Source organism: Schistocerca serialis, chromosome 4 (genome assembly GCF_023864345.2).
Source record: "Schistocerca serialis cubense isolate TAMUIC-IGC-003099 chromosome 4, iqSchSeri2.2, whole genome shotgun sequence".
Lineage (NCBI taxonomy): Eukaryota > Metazoa > Arthropoda > Insecta > Orthoptera > Acrididae > Schistocerca > Schistocerca serialis.
Window position 1 is genome coordinate 3,942,090 of NC_064641.1, and position 20,045 is coordinate 3,962,134.

At 43.5% G+C, this 20,045-nt stretch overlaps 1 protein-coding gene and 1 pseudogene across 1 annotated transcript in view; both read left to right on the forward strand.

Moving 5' to 3' along the window:
• The window catches only part of LOC126473867 (neprilysin-4-like), a 742,276-nt gene that overhangs the window by 336,952 nt on the left and 385,279 nt on the right, over positions 1-20,045 (forward strand). The gene's annotated exons all lie outside the window — the stretch shown is intronic.
• On the forward strand, positions 10,948-11,065 carry LOC126476096 (5S ribosomal RNA; annotated as a pseudogene).

The window sequence follows — 20,045 nt, forward strand, 5'->3', positions numbered from 1 at the left end:
TGCGCAAACTACGCAGAATCGCCTCTGAAGAGTGGAAAAATTTGAACCAGGGATGGATTAATGATCTCATGGATGGTATGTCGCGACGCATTCAAGCCTGTACCCGAAAAAGAGGACAATTTTGTCGTTACATATTTTTTCTTTCTTTCAATTTGGTCATCTGGACATTCTGCAGTGAATATATGGGCACACTCTGATCATGTTTATGTTTTCTTTGCCAATCCCGAAATAAAGGGGTGAAGCAAACTTTTGGTGATGTGTGTGGAAACGCCTTCCAGAAGCCAAGCACACGTTCTTAATCTGGGCGTTGAAATCTACTGCCCTTCCGGACGAAAAGCGGGGGTTCGCTTTCACACGATCGTTGTTTGCGGAATACTTGTTGACTCCTAGAGACGAGCATAAAACATGTTCTAAAATTCTACAACAGGCCGACAGTTGTGCTCGTCTGTGCGACTGCCCATCTTCTGTTAGCCATCTACGAGGTAGGGCACCTAAGAGTTTTGGGAAATCGAAAAAATTCCATCGCTCGCCTGTCCATAAGGAAGGTGAGTGCAAGTCATACGGCAGTCAGGTGTGACCGCGGCTTCGTCAGCGCCGACCCGCGGAATTCACACGCCGCGCCAGCCCGGTGGGCGCAGCCAGCTGACTCGCGGTTCCCCAAACGAGGCACGGCCGGAATACGGGAGCAGCCCTTTGTGCTGTCGCTTGTTTCCGGATCCCAGGCCGGCAGGCAGGTGGGAAGGGAACACGCCTACTCCGGTCGGGTTTTGCGCATTTCCCACTGTGTTCGCGCGCCAGTAGCCAGCCACCTGTGGGTTCTTAGCGCCATGTGTCCGGAGGCATTGCACAAACAGGTAAGTGGCTTGGAGCCTCCTTGTCGTGTGTACGCTTTGTTTCGCCAGAAGTGACTGCAGTTTTTAGATAATCACGATTCTCTTCTGGAAATCGCATGTCACATATTTTCGTTCTTTTTGCACGTCGACACTATTCAGTCTTAGAGAAGAAGCTTGTGCCGTCGCTGTTCTTAGTCTAAGGATTACGAGCAGCACATGACCTAAGGATTGCTTGCGTGTCTTAGTCATTATGGGGCCGTACGCTACGCTACTGAATTTGGTTCGATTTCCTGATCTAAGAGGTAAATACTCAACCTCACTCGCTACCCCAAAGGCTGGGATCCACTACCATGCCCACAATATTTCACCTGGATCGGGATGGAATTCTTTTGCATTGTATGGAGCAGATTGTATGTCGGTATCATCATGTTCACTCCAAGCGCTAGGCCATTTTTGTTTTGCCTGTTACAGTACCCATCGCTTCCTCGTTATTCCTTGACTTATTCTCCCATCCGTCTTCAAGCATCGTATCTGGAGAGGAAATCTTTCTCCAATCATTAATTCTGAGAGTTCTTGCCAGTTTTTTTTCTTTTTTCTTGTATTTTGTTGTGGATGTTAAATATGTTTCGCACTTCCCTAATTTCTGACTCTCGAAATCATCGGCTGTTGAGTATCCATTTACTCCTTTTAGATACCTGATCTCTCATCTTGACGTTTCCTTGTAACCCACGATGTAGTTTCGTAAACAGTATTGGGATTGGCACTGTGTTGTAAAATTTCGATCTTATTTGCTTCCTCGTTTTATTCTTTAGACTTCTGTCTATTGCTCCACATGTATTCCCAAACCTTTCTAATTTCTTCTCTATGTCTTCGTCATACTGATATGTGACGTCACAATCTAAATAATTAAAATGTTTTACCTGTTCTGTATTGATCAAATTTTTTTCTGTACAGGATATTTCCCTTTGAAAGCCGTCGATTTTGTCTTATTTCCTGAAATCGTCAAATGGTACTCTTCACAAAGCTTAGCTAATAAATGAAATCCCCTTTGCAGGTCTTCTTCATTATCCGCTAGCAGTGAGAGGTCGTCTCCATATGCAACACAATCCAAGCGGGAATTACTGTTAATCTTAATTCTCCCGTTAAAAATCTCCTTACTTTCCTAGTTTTGTCATCTAAATAAGTCTTAGAAAGTGTAGGTGAAATGCTGCATCCTTGTCTCACTCTTTTGTTTGTGGCTATAGGTTGCGTTAGAGTGACATTTGTATCTAAAATTACAGTCTTATGATTGTACAGACATTTTAAAACGTTGTGTTACGGATATCCTCTCTTCCTTATAACTCTGCACCGCTTCTCTCTATCAATATTATCAAATGCATTAGTAAAATCAATGAACACTATATGGGTTTCCCTATTATACACCGTTTTCCGATTATTTGTTTTATTATAAATATTGCAACTGTTGTCGATCTGCCCCTCCGAAGTCCTATTTGCTTCATTCCACAAGATTTCGGGATTGCAGCCGGATCTCATCGACTTCTTTCCACGATATTTCGGCTGACAACCTTACAGCCATCTTCAGGCGAGTGTTTGACACTGGCTGTAAGGTTGTCAGCCGAAATATCGTGGAAAGAAGTCGATGAGATCCGGCTGCAATCCCGAAATCTTGTGGAATATTCGATACGCCGGGAAAATTTCAAGAGTCACGTCCTATTTGTTCTTCACCTAACAAACTTTCACCTATAGCCCGTAACTCTTGTTCACTATTCTTGCATAAACTTTGTATGCGGTATCAAGTAAGCTGCTTCCTCTAAAGTTCTCGCAGCTGTCGCGGTCTCTTTTTTAAATAGTGATATACTGCAGACTCAGTATTCGAACGCAGACACTTGACATTCGCGAGCAGTGCTATGTTAATTGACAGCCTTGGCCATCTAACACGACAGTAAAAAATTTTTCTTCTAGCTCTTTTGTTTCACACTGAGCTTTAAGTCGGTGTGTGAAGCGTGCCCGGGTGACTCAATTAGTGGAACACTGCTGAGAAAAGCCATACGTTTGCATTAGATCGACGGTACGGAAACATTTTTCAGCTTGTCACAAATATCTCTCCAATAATCCCAACGTCTTCTCATATCGGCTTCCTGCCGTACATAGTCATCATGATACAGTTCACTCACTTGGCGATATAGCCTCTTCGAGGCAGTGGGCAACATAAGACGCCATCAGGTTCCCCCATTCCGCCCTGTCTTGAGCTTCCCGTTGCCAGTTGAGCCCAGCTGTCTTTAATCTTTTTCTCATCTGTCCTACGGTGTTCCCCTCTGTCTCTTTTTAGTAAATTGGGATCCAAACTAGTATTTGGTCTGACCATCCCCCAGCCTTTCTTCGAAAGACGTGATCAGCTCACAGCCATTTCAAGGTATTAGTTCTGACCTTTGTTGTGCGTCTTATATCAAGTGCTTTCTTTCTGTCTTTCGTTGTGTAGTTCACTATCGATCTTTCCTTTCCTCTCTGACCCAGTACGAGTGTTCTAACAACGATATCATTTAACGTTCCTGTCTAACAGCCATACTTCTTTACTGGTAGTATACATTGGTCAAAAACTTTTTTCTTTAGCTCAGGAGACATCTTAGACCTCACATCTGAATAGTATCTCCCGCAAGCTTTGCAGTGCAGTTTAATACATGGTAATGTTTCTGGTTTTAAGTTCCCTTTCAAGCGTACAGATACACATGTTATATGATCATTTGCAGTTGTACAGTATCAACACATTTGTTTTGTCGTGATCTCTATTTTACCATAGTAAACTTCTAAACCAACTACGGAGCAACCTAACCCTCCAACAATAAATACACATCCATATATATAATAAAAATGGTAGTACAGGGTGACAATTATTGAATTATATGAAATAAAATCGTCATAACTTCTGAACATTTTGCATTAGGACGTCCAAACTGCACGGTTGGCCGAAGAGGATGATGGGAAATACAGTACTATGGGCATGGTTTGGTTTAGCGGCGAAGCACACTTTCATTTGGATAGGTTCGTCAATGAGCAAAGCTGGTGCATTTGGGGAATAGGAATCCGCTTTTGGCGATCGAGAAGTCTCTTCAGTCTCAACGGATGACTATCTGGTATGCAGTGTCCAGTCACGGAATAATCTGTGCGATATTCTTTGATGGCATGGTGAGAACCGAGCGGTATAGGAAGATTTTGGTAGATGATTTCATCCCCATTATCCAAAGTGACCCTGATTTCGACAAGATGTGGTTCTTGGAAGACGGAACTGGACATTATCGAAGCAGGAGAGTGTTTGATGTGCTGGAGGAGCACTTTGGATAACCGCATTCTGGTTCCGGGGTACCCAGAGTGTACTTTCTGATACGACCCACTTAATGTAAACATGTATCATCACAGGGTATTTAACAATAATGTAATTTTCGTTGCTACATTTGGTAACGGTCACAATGCAATCCGATCATTCGACATAATGTTTACCTTTTAAGATAACCTTGTTTATTATTTTTAGTGCAGAAACGTTTAAAGTGCATAGTCGAGCTGTGCTTGTAATTGGTGCTTGTGTGCATAGGACTGCATTTCTTGGACTCACATAAACCCTTATGCTTGCTGCATCAATATTCCTTGTCTCATTCTGAGCTATTAGAGAGTTCTGTTCAGAACCTTGGTATTTCCAAACAACACATCTTCGGAGATCTGTAGCTGCTGGCGGCCCTCTCGACGTTCACCTGTTGGTCTTCAACACCAGCCAGACGCTCACTCCTGATAATCCTTCATTTGTCCGTAGGCCCTCGTCATGCCGACCCCGGCGGAACCCAATACTGTTTCCGTATCTATATCTACACAGATACTCCGCAAGCTACCGTAAAGTGCGTGGCGGAGGGTACGCCGCACAACTACTAGTCATATCCTTTCGTGTTCCACTCGGAAACAGCGCGAGGGAAAAACAGCTATCTTTACGCCTCCGTATCAGCCCTAATACTTCGTATCTTATCTTTGCGGTCCTTATGCGCAATGTATGCAGTAGAATCGTTTTTCAGTCACCTTCAAATACACATTTTTCGAACCTGACAGTGACAAATCTAGCAACCCGCCTGTTAATGATACGTATATCAAACACTTGTGCAGTACTCAAGAAGAGGTCGCACTTGCGTCCTAATTGCGATCTTGTTTACAGATGACCCACACTTTCCTAAGATTCTCCCAGCAAACCGAAGTCGACCATTTGCTTTCCCTACCACAATCTTCACATGCTGCCAACCTCCGTCCATATGCACACTGCACAATGAACAGTTTTCTGTAGTAATTCCCTTTTGGAAGCGTCTCCCGATAGGGAACCGAAAAAAGCAAATGTGTGTGAAATCTTATGGGACTTAAGTGCTAAGGTCATAAGTCCCTAAGCTTTGCTTAACCTAAATTATCCTAAGGACAAATACACACACCCACGCCCGAGAGAGGACTCGAACCTCCGCCGGGACCAGCCGTACAGTCCATGACTGCAGCGCCCTAGACCGCTCGGCTAATCCCGAGCGGCGAAAGGGAACCATCCTCGGCATTACTGAGCAGTTTAAATTAATGGTTATGCTTCTTCGGCACTCTGGTCTTTCCACAATACTCGTTATGGACCGACTTTTATTGTTTGCGCTTTCAGGCCTTACTACAGTAGTGGAAGCTTCTCTGATTCCCCAGATTTCACGAATATCAGCCTGAGGCTCTGTAACCAGCCTTGTCACATCAAAAAATACACCACGTGTGTGGAAGATCGAATTTCAACGTTTACCACACACTAACGGAAAAAAAAGTCACAGCACCAAGAAGGAGATGTGCGATATAAATGAAAGTTGGGACCCGTGTTTCCATACCTGAAAGATGATGCCTATTCAGATTTCGCTCCAGTCACATAAAGGTGGCGCTAGTAGCAACACGACGATGTAAATCAGGTTTGCTTTAAATACACTCTACAACGGTCGTGAGTGTAGTGAGCTGATGTTAGTCAAGAATGCTTTAAGGCGACAAAGACGCCGTTATCATCACGAGATCGTGTAACAGAGCCACGAGAAGCTTAATGTTACTTCTGCGATACCGCAGAAAGATCTGGCTGGAATGTAGTCACTGTACATGACTGCTGGCAGCGGTCGTCACGGGAATGTACGAACGCAAGAAGACTGGGCTCCGGACGACAACCATCGCTCTACCGAGAGGGAAAAACGCCGTGTGCGGAATATGTCTGGCACATCGTAAGTGCAACTGCTGCAATTTCAGCAGCAGTTGGCACCAGAGTGACACAAAGAACTGTTAAAAATCGGTTATTTGAAGAGCAGCTCCGAGTCAGGTATCCCGAAGCGTGCATTCCACTGAGCGCAAACCAGCGCCATTTGGGACTTCAGTGGTGTCAAGCGAGAGCTCATTGGAGGTCAGGGTGGACGTCTGTTGTGTTTTGTGATGAAAGCTGGTTCTCCTTTGGTGCCAGTGATGGGTGTGTGTTGGTTAGAAAGAGGCCAGTTGAGGACTGCAGCCAACCTGTGTGCGTGCTACACACACTGGACCTACACCTTGTAATGGTTCTTTATTTCCGTGACCATTACGGCACTCCAACCCCAGTTCTCGATACCAGTAATATCGTACTACTTTTCTGCAAAGTAACAGACCTACACTCCTGGAAATTGAAATAAGAACACCGTGAATTCATTGTCCCAGGAAGGGGAAACTTTATTGACACATTCCTGGGGTCAGATACATCACATGATCACACTGACAGAACCACAGGCACATAGACACAGGCAACAGAGCATGCACAATGTCGGCACTAGTACAGCGTATATCCACCTTTCGCAGCAATGCAGGCTGCTATTCTCCCATGGAGACGATCGTAGAGATGCTGGATGTAGTCCTGTGGAACGGCTTGCCATGCCATTTCCACCTGGCGCCTCAGTTGGACCAGCGTTCGTGCTGGACGTGCAGACCGCGTGAGACGACGCTTCATCCAGTCCCAAACATGCTCAATGGGGGACAGATCCGGAGATCTTGCTGGCCAGGATAGTTGACTTACACCTTCTTGAGCACGTTGGGTGGCACGGGATACATGCGGACGTGCATTGTCCTGTTGGAACAGCAAGTTCCCTTGCCGGTCTAGGAATGGTAGAACGATGGGTTCGATGACGCTTTGGATGTACCGTGCACTACTCAGTGTCCCCTCGACGATCACCAGTGGTGTACGGCCAGTGTAGGAGATCGCTCCCCACACCATGAGGCCGGGTGTTGGCCCTGTGTGCCTCGGTCGTATGCAGTCCTGATTGTGGCGCTCACCTGCACGGCGCCAAACACGCATACGACCATCATTGGCACCAAGGCAGAAGCGACTCTCATCGCTGAAGACGACACGTCTCCATTCGTCCCTCCATTCACGCCTGTCGCGACACCACTGGAGGCGGGCTGCACGATGTTGGGGCGTGAGCGGAAGACGGCCTAACGGTGTGCGGGACCGTAGCCCAGCTTCATGGAGACGGTTGCGAATGGTCCTCGCCGATACCCCAGGAGCAACAGTGTCCCTAATTTGCTGGGAAGTGGCGGTGCGGTCCCCTACGGCACTGCGTAGGATCCTACGGTCTTGGCGTGCATCCGTGCGTCGCTGCGGTCCGGTCCCAGGTCGACGGGCACGTGCACCTTCCGCCGACCACTGGCGACAACATCGATGTACTGTGGAGATCTCACGCCCCACGTGTTGAGCAATTCGGCGGTACGTCCACCCGGCCTCCCGCATGCCCACTATACGCCCTCGCTCAAAGTCCGTCAACTGCACATACGGTTCACGTCCACGCTGTCGCGGCATGCTACCAGTGTTAAAGACTGCGATGGAGCTCCGTATGCCACGGCAAACTGGCTGACACTGACGGCGGCGGTGCACAAATGCTGCGCAGCTAGCGCCATTCGACGGCCAACACCGCGGTTCCTGGTGTGTCCGCTGTGCCGTGCGTGTGATCATTGCTTGTACAGCCCTCTCGCAGTGTCCGGAGCAAATATGGTGGGTCTGACACACCGGTGTCAATGTGTTCTTTTTTCCATTTCCAGGAGTGTATTTTTGTGACAATATTAACATTTGGTTTTATTAATGTATAGGTACTCCGATGTGTCGATATATTACAGTGATATGGTTCTAGTGTGTATTCATTTCTGTGAGACTGTCATAATCTTTGACTTACTTGTAACCGTTTTGGCGCGAATGCGCACAGAGCAGTCTTTGTTTCACTTTGCAAAAGTTTAAGTTGTTATTTCGCTTTGTAAAAGTACAGTCAAGTCTTGTGTTTGGTTAAAGTGGAAATTAAATATATGAAGATTGATAAAAAACTGTTTCGTTGATGATGTGACAATTAAGAACAACTATATGTGAATTTACAAATAAAAATGTGGATCGTGAACACCAAGTCAAAAATTATTTCTACGATACCATTGTTCTGATGTGGGATTGTTTGATCATTAAGAATTTCCTGAAAAACGCATTTGTTAGGTCTTCAAATATTGCTAAAATACGGATCTGGACCTTCCAGCAGTCAAAGTGAAATCACAATAGAATCGACAAGATGAGCCATAACAACTTCGACGAAATATACGTGAGAATCCATCCAAGATAAGTGCCAAAATTAATGACTTTTTTACAGTGACTTCATTATTTCCATTCTGACGATACCATCCACAGTCAATAACTTTGTTGTTGCCCGATAATGAGAACATATGCTGCGTGAGTAACATTGTTAATCTGATTTCTAACCTACTTTGCAAGTGGTGGTATTGTGAAGTTACACTTTGAGATGCAATATCGCACGACAGCAGGAGCATTTTTCGTGGCTATTCCACGCACCATGGCTGCAAATTTATATGTCATTCTGATGATCTAATGTCTTGTGCTGCGATTTATGAACGCTCGCGCACACCCAGCATGCTCTACAGGGTATCGACATCTTGCTTTGGCCTGCTCGATCACCAGATCTGTCTCCTATCGAGTACATACGTGACGTCACAGGACAATTCCAGCGTCATCCACAACCAACATTAACCGTCCCTGTTCTGACCGACCAAGAGCAACAGGTGAGGAACTCTATCTCGCAAACTGACATCTGGCACCTGTACAACACAATGCATGGGCGTTTGCATGCTTCCGTTCAACATTCACTTTTCATTAATGTACCTGCACTTCGCATTTGCCATGGGTTTTCTCCCGCCTGCATTAAGCTGTGACCTTGCAATGTTAATCACTTAAATACGTTACCTAGACAAATGTATTCCCGAAATTTCTTTACTCTACATTAAGTACTTTTTGGTGGTGCGATGCTTCCCCGTCAGTATATCTTCCCGTAATCTGAAAGGCTTCTGATATACTCAGGGACCCCGACATCACTCTGTTAATTAAGCTGACATACGCTTCCACCATATGGCACGCTATCTGTACCCTTACGTCCTCCGCCGGTCACACAATAACTCATAGCTCCGACACATTTCCTCTCATGTGTGAAAGATTACGTGATGCTTCTTGTTTTTTATGCTCACAATTTGTTGCCATCGCCTACTGCAACAAACTCTGTTATAGAAATACAAACTGCTAACAGATTTCTTTTGAAGCTTAATCTAGCTTCAGTTTGAACTAGATTATCTTATGTCTAATTTTGGTAAACATTTTTGGAATGCAGTGATCAATAAATTGTTATATTTAGATTAATGTTCAGTCTTGATCACGTTATGTCTGTTTTAATGAGTAACCGGTTTCGGTTTTTTCTATAAAACCATCATCAGACCCATTGGTCCCTTGGGTTGGTAGGTGGAGCTCTCCTTGCTGCTGTGCATCAGTTGACTGCACAGCAGCAAGGAGAGCTCCACCTACCAACCCAAGGGACCAATGGGTCTGATGATGGTTTTATAGAAAAAACCGAAACCGGTTACTCATTAAAACAGACATAACGTGATCAAGACTGAACATTAATCTAAATATATCTTGTGTCTGTTGCGTTTCACGACAAATTACATTAAAAATCGCGAATTAATTTCTACAGCGAGAGGAGAATATATGTTCGTGGATTAGGTTGATTGACTACACTGAATTTAGTGAGTTACCTGCATATCTGTACAGAGAATTTTATTGTCCTGTTTAAAACATTTTCGGTCGACACTTTCACTGACACTTGCTCACGACCAAAGAAGTATGACAAATGCAGTGCAGCAGATTTCAGTGCTTATGAGCCCATTGCCCGAAACGGAGGTGTTTATCTGTTGGCTCTTTTTGAGCCTGCGGTCTTCTGGCTGGCTTGATACTGCCAACCATGAATGTCTCTCCTGTGCTAATTTCTTCATCTTAGAGGAGTACTTGAAACCTACGTCCAAAATTATTTGCTGGATGTATTCCAGTCTCTGTCTTTCTCAACAGTTTTTAGCCTCTGCAGCTACCTCTAGTACCATGGAAGCTATTCCCTGATGTCTTAACAGATATCACATCATCCTATCCCTTCTCTTTGTTAGTGTTTTGATTCTGTGCAAAACCTCCTCAGTGTTTACCTTATCAGTCCACCTGATTTTCAGCAATCTTCTGTAGCACCTCATGCTTTGATCCTCTTCTGTTCCGGTTTTCCATGTTTCATAACCATACAATGCTGTGGTCCAAACGTACATTCTAAAAAATTTCTTTCTCAAATTAAGGCCTATGTCTGATATTAGCCGACTTCTGTTGGCCAGGAATGCCCTTTTTGTCAGTGCTAGTCTGCTTTTGATCTCCTCCTTGCTCCGTCCGTCATTGGTTATTTTGCTGCCTAGGTAGCACAATTCGCTAACTTCAACTACTTCGTGACTATCAATCCTGATGTTAAGTTTCTCGGGGGTTTCATTTCTCCTACTTCTCATTACTTTCATCTTTCTTCGATTTACTCTCAGTCCATATTCTGTACACATTAGACTTTTCATTTCATTCAGTAGACCTTGTAATTCTTTCTCACTTTCACTGAGGATAACAGTGCCATGAGCGAATCTAATCGTTGACATCCTTTCACCTAGAATTTTCATTCCACTCTTGAACTTTTCTTTTATTTCCATCATTGTTTCTTCGATGTATAAATGGAACGTGAACGGCCTTGCCGCAGTGGTAACACCGGTTCCCGTGAGATCACCGAAGTTAAGCGCTGTCGGGCTGGGCTAGCACTTGGATGGGTGACCATCCGGTCTGCCGAGCGCTGTTGGCAAGCGGGGAGCACTCAGCCCTTGTGAGGCAAATTGAGGAGCTACTTGATTGAGAAGTAGCGGCTCCGGTCTCGTAAAGTGACATACGGCCGGGAGAGCGGTGTGCTGACCATATGCCCCTCAATATCCGCATCAACCCATCAAGAAACGCCTGTGGTATGAGGATGACAAGGCGGCCGGTCGGTGCCGTTGGGCCTTCCAAGGCCTACAAGATAAGTTTATAGATGGAGCAATCTATATCTCTGTCTTACACCCTTTTCAATATGGTTTAGGATTCTAGAACAACTAGATGTCCAAATACTCAACGGTACTGTTGTGAATCTCTTTTCCTACCCTTCTTGGGTTTCACCTGTGCCTTTTTCCAAGAATTGGAGAACGTTTTTTGTTCGAGGGATTTACGATAGAGTATAGAAGAGGTGCTAACTCAGCCGTAAATTCGGTACAGAATCTGACAGGGATTCCATCGGGCAGTTTTATCGATTTCGGCTGTTTCTCAACACCACAGGCACATATACTTACTTCATTAATCTTTTCAGTGGTACGATGATTAAGTTGGGGCAGTTCTCCTGGGTTTCCTTTGTAAAGGAACATTTGAAAACGGAATTAAGCATTTCAGCTTTTGCTCTGCTGCCGAGCGGTTCTAGGCGCTTCAGTCCGGAACCATGCTGTTGCTACGATCGCAGCTTCGAATCCTGCCTCGTGCATGGATGTGTGTGATGTCCTTAGGTTAGTTAGGTTTAAGTAGTTCTGAGTCTAGGGAACTGATGACCTCAGATGTTAAGTCCCATAGTGCTCAGAGCCATTTGAACCATTTTGCTTTGCTACCTTCAATTTGAGTTCCTGTCTCATTCACTAGGGACTGGACACTAACTTCGATGCCACTAACAGCCTTTACATACGACCAGAATTTCTTTGGATTCTATGAGAGATGATTGACAATATTCTGCTACGGTAGTCATAGAATCATGACGCATTGCTCTCTTCACAGCCAAACGCGTTTCGTTCAACATCTCTCTATCTATACCCCTACGCCTTGTTTTACACCTATTAAGCAGTACGCTCTGTGCTTTTAGAAGTTCCTTTACAGTGACTGCATATCACGGAAGTTCCATCCTATTACGAACTGTTAGACTAGGTACATATCTGTCTAGTGCACGGTCAATAATTCTTTTGAACTTGACCCCGAGTTCATCTACGTCCTCCTGCCCTGCGCTGAAAGTTTCAAGTTGCTCATTGAGATATGGCACTACCGATTTTTATCTAGTTTATTGAACTCATATGTCTTTCTGCCTGTTTCACTTGTCCTTTGTACTTTGGTAATCATTGTTGCCACAACCACGTCATGGTCACTGATACCAGTTTCGATGTGGACATCCTAAAAGGGGACAAAATTGTAATTTTCCCAGTAAACTGCTGGATGATTAAAATCTCCACTGCTGATTACAGTTTCACTGGTGAACCGATGTTTTCTTTAAGGTTTACGGTTACATCAGGAGATGAGTTTGGTTGGTGGTAGAAGGGTCCAGTTACCATTTTACTCCCACCCCTGAAACTGAGGGTTGCCCAAACAATCTCGCACGCAGCTTCAATTTCTACCTCGGTGGATCTGAGTTTCTTGTTTACTGCGACAAATACACCACCCCCATTTCCCATTTGCCTATCCTTTCGATACACACTTTAATTTTCCCCAAACCTCCCACTACTATCAACTTCAGGTTTCGATCAGCTTTCTGTAACTGGTATTACTTGAGCTTCGCTGATTTTCACGAGCTTTTACTTTTTTTCATCTCATAACTTCTTTTTAAGACACTATCCTTTACTTTCAATTGATTTCCCAACTCCTCTATCGTCTCTAACACAGTTTCAATGACATTAGCAAACTTCAAAGTTTTCGTTTCATCTTTCTACAAGTCCCTTCCAATTTTCGCCTTGGTTTCCTTTACTGCATGCTGAGTAGATGGACATCGTGCATAGGATACAATCCTGTCTCACTCCTTTCTTAATTATTGTCTGCCTTTCATGTCCATTGACTATCACAACTGCAGCCTGGTTGTTGTACTAGTCATCTACAACTTTGCATTTTATCCCTACTGACATCAAAATTTCAAAGAAGAATTCCAGTCAACACTATCGAAATCTTTCTACAAATGGTTTAAATGTTAACTTATTTTCAATTATCTTACAAGTCATCCGTCCATTATTGTCCCGAGTGTTCCCACGTTTCTTCAGAACTTATTTTTAAACCTCGTCGAGGTCGGCATCTAGGAGTCTTTGTGATTCGGAAAATTTGTGTTAGTATGTAGCAGCAATGGCGGTATTCTGGTATGGTAAAAATTCGTGAATGGGTGATGAGTTTGAACAGGAGACCTGGCACTTGGAATCTGAACTACGTTTTTCCAACAGGGTCGAATGTTGTAGCATCCATAAAAACGCAATTATGGAAAGTTACTTTTATATTTGGAACTGTTTGTGTTGTTTCATATAATTTCTGCACAGAAATAAGAGTTAAGGTCATGAGGCACAATGATTATAGTAATATTGCTTTTGGATAAACCTTCAGCCGTGTATATCAGGATCCTTACAATGGCAACAATCCCGTCTATGTGCGAGGATGAAAAAGTTATTTCCATCTGCACTACGTACACACTCTCTCACAACTATGATCGCATCTTCGCGAAACACCATACAAAATTACACTTAGTGTACCTTTCAGCGCTTAAATACACAAAGAGAGTTATTATAATGAGTGAACACAGGTTTTCAAACTACAATATGAAACAGCTACGTAATAATTTACGTCAATTGCTTAACACTTGTCTTGCAGTAAAATTACGTAAACGACGCGTTCCTGAGAGACTGACATGGTATATGTATGGAATCGTTGGAACATGAATGCTAAGAGGAGAAGTCGAAGTGTGTGTCCTGCTCGTTCTAAGAATTAGATAGGAAAAGGGGAAATTGTAACACGAAAAAATCGTACATCGGTCAATACATTTGCTAGTAGACAAATCAGCATCAGCGATAAATATCTTTGTTGCACTAGTAACTTGAGTGCGTCAGTAATCAATGCAATATAAAATTTAACTTGTCATACAGCAAAAAATAGTGTAGTATTCTGCTATGAGGGTCTCAGAATGTGTAATAATGAACTAGATTTCTAACAAAAGACTGGATTGGGGTGTGGGGGAGACGCGATACTTCGCAACTGCCGTACTCTGCAGTATTTCAACATGTGCTCTCATGAACTAGTATCCGGTGGACGCTTCTGCAGCACGAGACACCAGCAGAGCACGTACATACGAGAATTCGCTCTTTCCTTCCACAAACAGTGTAGTCGAAACCGCTGTTCACCCGACAGCCGTTTCATCAGGGGATTATGAGCCTCAGCGTTTCATCAGCTCACCCGATCGAACGCGTCACGCACGCATTGGAGCCGGCAGAAACCCCTTCGCTTTTGACGGACTCTTATCGCTTTCACTCTGGATTAGGTTATCGGAAATGGGGTATCTCCAGCACTCGATGAAATTGTCGCTATCGCTTCCCACTCATCGTTTTCAAAACATTGACATCCCTTCTACACGAAGCCAATGAGTGTGACTATTGGTTTGATCGCTTATCTGTAACTGATAATATAATCAGTGCCCCCAGACTTCTGCTTTTAGATAACACGAGCTTCTGAACCCGTGCCTGGACCTCCAGCGCTATCTAATGTTGTTGTCGTTGTTCAAGTTACTATAAAAGATATAGTGCATGAATAAGGCCAAAAAGGCAGGCATGGGGAGATGTCTCTTTCATGCTACCTACTGAATCGTACACCGTACTTATTACCTGCAATTCGGTACAATAATAATTTGAACAATTTTCGATCAATAGAATGCAGTGTGCTACATTCGTCTGTGAACATTCGACAAAAACGAAAATAGCATCGGGAGTTTTCGGAGAAAAGACTGTGGAACTGCTAACGTCTTATCAGATACGCGCTTCCGCACTATTACAGTGATGGCTGGAGATGCCGTTGTCTGTAGGAAAGCGTTTTCCTTGTACGATCTTAAGATAATGCAAAAAAAGGGCATAATTTTCACTTGGTAGAATGAGTGATATACGGGTAAATGAAATTAGATTTGTTGGAAAGGTTTTGGAGAAGTCCAGCGCAGAGTCCACGTGCGTTTCTCCAGTGGATGGAGCCCTTAAAAGGTAAGCATTACAGCATTCATCGTGCAAATTGAGAGACGAACTTCTTGCACCGCAACGGGGCAAAAACTCACACAAAAGTGTCATATAGACGCTCAAGAAATCTAATTGGTAGTCATTGGTAGAATCAGGATACTGCACTCCAGAAGTACTGTCTTATAGGGGGCGCTGTAGGACTCCGACTCATGTAAGCCATTATTTTCTCATCTGTGTAAGAGATAAAAAGAGTTTATAACAGTACTGCTTCAGTAACAAGTAACTCTTAAAGCACAGTTTGCTGTGACATGAGAAATTAAGCTATATGCGTAAATACGCTTTAAACTTAAGTTTATCCGTGTTTATGAAATTGTTGGAGATCTGCGACAGCATGTTAAATTTATAATATTAACTGCTACAATCATTTTTATTAATATTCACTAGCACGTTTCGGCACCACGTACCCATCATGAAGTGCATTATAGTTACATGCGCATTACATTAAGCTGAACACTGCTGCAATGTGCATGTAACTGTGATGCAACTAAGACAGCAGCATGCAGACGAAACGTGTCGTGCTAATACATATTAGTTAAAAGTGACTGAAGAAAGCAAAATGCAAAATTATTTGATAAATACATTTTAAATCTGAAACCTTAACGTTCTCATCTGTACTAAACATTTAGCCAAACGACTGTTGCTTTGTGCCTAAGGCGTGAGTGGACAGAAGGATTGGAGAAACAAGTATCGCCTTCTACCCTCCCACTGTCGTTAATGATGGAGTTTCGAAAGCGCACTCGGTATTTCTCCTTCACGAAGAAGCTCAGTTACCCTGCTAAGTGGACCTGTTAACTGTCCCGTCAACTGTCTAGAAGTCAGACATGCTGACCATACTGTGTAGACAGCAAAATTAGCGGCAAAAGGATTTAGCCTAAGAAAGGTTCGCCTTCGTAACAGAGTGTAGGTACGTTCCCCAGACACAACAAGTCGAACTAGTTGGACGAAATTTGCGACATGCTATAAATTCCTATATAGCCTCAACGTTTCTGCGATCTTTCACAGCAACTGCAAATCTAACGAAAAGTACGACATACTATATTCTATACCATGTATACTGCATTTCTAACGACAGTGCTAAGCGGGTTGAAATGAATCCTGAGGTAAAAAAAACTGTATGTGTGAAACTCCGATCCGATTTAAATTAAATAATTTTTTTGCCTTTCGATTTATTTCGTCCCTTCTAAAAGAAGACTTGGTCATGTGAGTCAGAGTAAAAGTCAGAAGACATAATATTGAGAGATCGAAAGACTGCTAACGGAAGCAACCATTCATAGCAGTTAGACAAAGTCTGTCACTAACGCCAGCGAAACACTAGGCAAACTAAAGAACACACGTAAGCAAAAAATATACTATATTCTTCTTGAAGTCTTAGGATATTTCTCCCGTTTCATACATCTTGCTCACCAGATGGTAGAGTTTTGTCATGACTGGCTCTCCCAAGGCTGTCAGTACATCTAATGGAATGGTGTCTACTCCCAGGGCCTTGTTTCGATTTAGGTCTTTCAGTGCTCTGTCAAATTCTTCACGCAGTATCATATTTCCCATTTCATCTTCATCTACGTCCTCTTCCATTTCCATAATATTGCCCTCAAGTACATCGTCCTTGTATAGACCCTCTATATACTCCTTCCACCTTTCTGCTTTCCCTTCTTTGCTTAGAAATGGTTTTTCGTCTAAGCTCTTGATATTCATACAAGCGGTTCTCTTTTCTCCAAAAGTCTCTACAATTTTCCTGTAGGCAGTATCTATCTTACCCCTAGTGATATATGCCTTTGCACCCACACATTTGTCCTCTAGCCATCCCTGCTTAGCCATTTTGCACTCCTCGTTAATCTCATTTTTGAGACGTTTGTATTCCTTTTTGCCTGCTTCATTTACTGCATTTTTCTATTTTCATCTTTCATCAATTAAATTCAATATTTCTTCTCTTACCCAAGGATTTCTATTACCCCTCGTCTTTTTACCTACTTGATCTTCTGCTGCTATCTCTCAAAGCTACCCATTCTTCCTCTACTGTATTTCTTTGCCCCATTCTTGTCAATTGTTCCCTAATGCTCTCTCTGGAACTCTCCACAACCTCTGGTTCTTTCAGTTTATCCAGGTCCCATCTCTTTAAATTCCCAACTTTTTCCAGTGTCTTCAGTTTTAACCTGCAGTTCATAACCAATAGATTGTGGTCAGAGTCCACATCTGCCCCTGGAAATTTAAAACCTGGTTCCTAAATCTCTGTCTTACCATTATATAATTGCCTGAAACCAGTGTCTCCAGGCCTCTTGCTCGTGTACAACCTTTTTTCATGATTCTTAAATCAGATTTTAGCTATGATCAAGTTATGCTCTGAGCAAAATTCTACCAGGCGGCTTCCTCTTTCTTTCCTTACTCCCATTCCATATTCACCTACTACTTTTTCATTCCCTTCACTAAAATTCTACCAGGCGGCTTCCTCTTTCATTCCTTACTCCCATTCCATATTCACTTACTATTTTTTCATTCCCTTCACTATCTGAATAATTTCTTTTATCTCATCATTCATTTATTCAATTTCTTTGTCATCTGTGGAGCTAGTTGGCAAATAACCTTGTACTACTGTGGTAGGTGTGGGCTTCGTGTCTATCTTGGCTACAAGAATGCGTTCACTATGGTGTTCCTAGTAGCTTACCTGCGCTCCTATTTTTCATTCATTATTAGATCTACTCCTGCATTACCCCTATTTGGTTTTGCTTTTATAACCCTGTATTAGCCTGACCAGTAGTCTTGTGTCCTCCTGCCACCGAACTTCGCTAATTCCCACTATATCTAACTCTAACCTATCCATTTCCCTTTTAAATTTTCTAACCTACCTGCCCAATTAAGAGATCTGACATTCCATGCTCCGATTCGTAGAACGCCAGTTATGTTTCTCCTGATAACGACGTCCTCCTGAGTAGTCCCCGCCCGGAGATCCGAATGGGGGACTATTTTACCTCCGGAATATTTTACCCAAGAGGACGCCATCATCATTTTTAACCATACAGTAAAGCTGCATGCCCTCGGGAAAAATTACGGCCGTAGTTTCCCCTTGCTTTTAGCTGTTCGCAGTACCAGCACAGCAAGGCCGTTTTGGTTAGTGTTACAAGGTCAGATCAGTCAGTCATCCATACTGTTGCCCCTGCAACTACTGAAAAGGCTGCTGCCCCTCTTCAGGAACCACACGTTTGTCTGGCCTCTCAACAGATACCCCTCCGTTGTGGTTGCACCTACGGTACGGCTATCTGTATCACTGAGGCACGCAAGCCTCCCCCACCAACGGCAAGGTCCGTGGTTCATGGTGGGTGGGGGGAACTGGACCATGACGGTACATATATTCCTTAACGAAATTAAACATAAATAATCCACCACCATTTGCGAAGAATAGTGATATCCACCACTGCAACACTAAAGGAAAACACGATTATTCATTATACAGCTCTCTGTTCCTTGGAAAGGAATTCATTATGCAGCAAACAAAAATTTTTGTTCACTTGCCCAGTAACATAGAACGTCTTACAGATAGCAAAGCAAGTTTTAAATCTAACTTAAAATCCTTTCTCCTGGACAACTTCTCCTATTCCATAGACGACGTTATTTAAAAACTGGTAGCATATAAAAGCAAAACCCGAAAAAGGAGAAATACGTACATAAAAACTGACTCGTTCAGCATCATTTCGATAAACGAATCGTTCAAATTATCTGCAGCTACATACAGTCTCCGCAAGCTACTGTTCGTTGACTGTGGATCATTAACTAACTAACTATTCGGTTCCTCATTATTTCTATACATTCCAATAATAATCTCTAAGAGATTTTCATCCATATCTTTCATAGCTTCCCACAGTTTTGCTCTAGCAACCGTGTCATAAGCCTTTGCTAAACCTACAAAAGCAGTTTGTGACTCCTTCCTCACTATTACAAATTTCTCAACTAGCTACTGTAAAATAAAGAGCTTTACGGTACATGGTGTATTCAGTCGGAATCAAGTCTGCTCTTCTTCACTATGGCGGGCAACATAGGTATGCAAATGGACTGTTAACGAAGGACCGCCAGAATATCAAGATTCGAGAAATATAATGATGAAGCAGAAGGTAGAATGAAGGCAAATGAAACGGTGGTAGACTGAATTGAAGGAAACGGTGGTACGAACGCTTCCTCAGAATTCCCGACCGTCGGCAGCCAATGAAAAGTTTGAATGGAAATAATGTAGCAAACGTAAAAGCGATAAACCACGACGTTCTCGGAAAGACGTCATCAACGAAATAATGGAGCATCGCGGTGTATGTGAGGAGGACGCGCTGAATAGAAAGGCTTTGCAGAAGATAAGTAGTTTAAGATGTGTTCTAGTTTTTAATGCACTAGTCGCCGCCGCCGCCGATGCGAAAGCTTTCACACACTTTGTCGAAGGTGAATAAAGTTTCTCGCAAAGATGCAACGTGGGAAATCAGAACGTCAGCTGAGAAGCAGTGCGCTTCGTCAAATGCGATCAGAGCTGACGTAAGTGTGTTACGATGCTGCGTTACTGCGGCGCGCGAAATGCTTCGAGTACACACTTCCTGCGAGGTCAGGCTGTGCTCACGCGATCCACACAGTCGCTGACCGAGCTGCACCCGTGACAGCCGGGCACTTGTCGCAGGTTTCCGCTGCTGTGCGCGTATTTGTGCGTGGGAAGCTCGCCTTTAAAGAACTCACAAGACAGGTAAATTACCGAGTCCCGTCGCACACAGCTGCGCTTCACGAACGTTC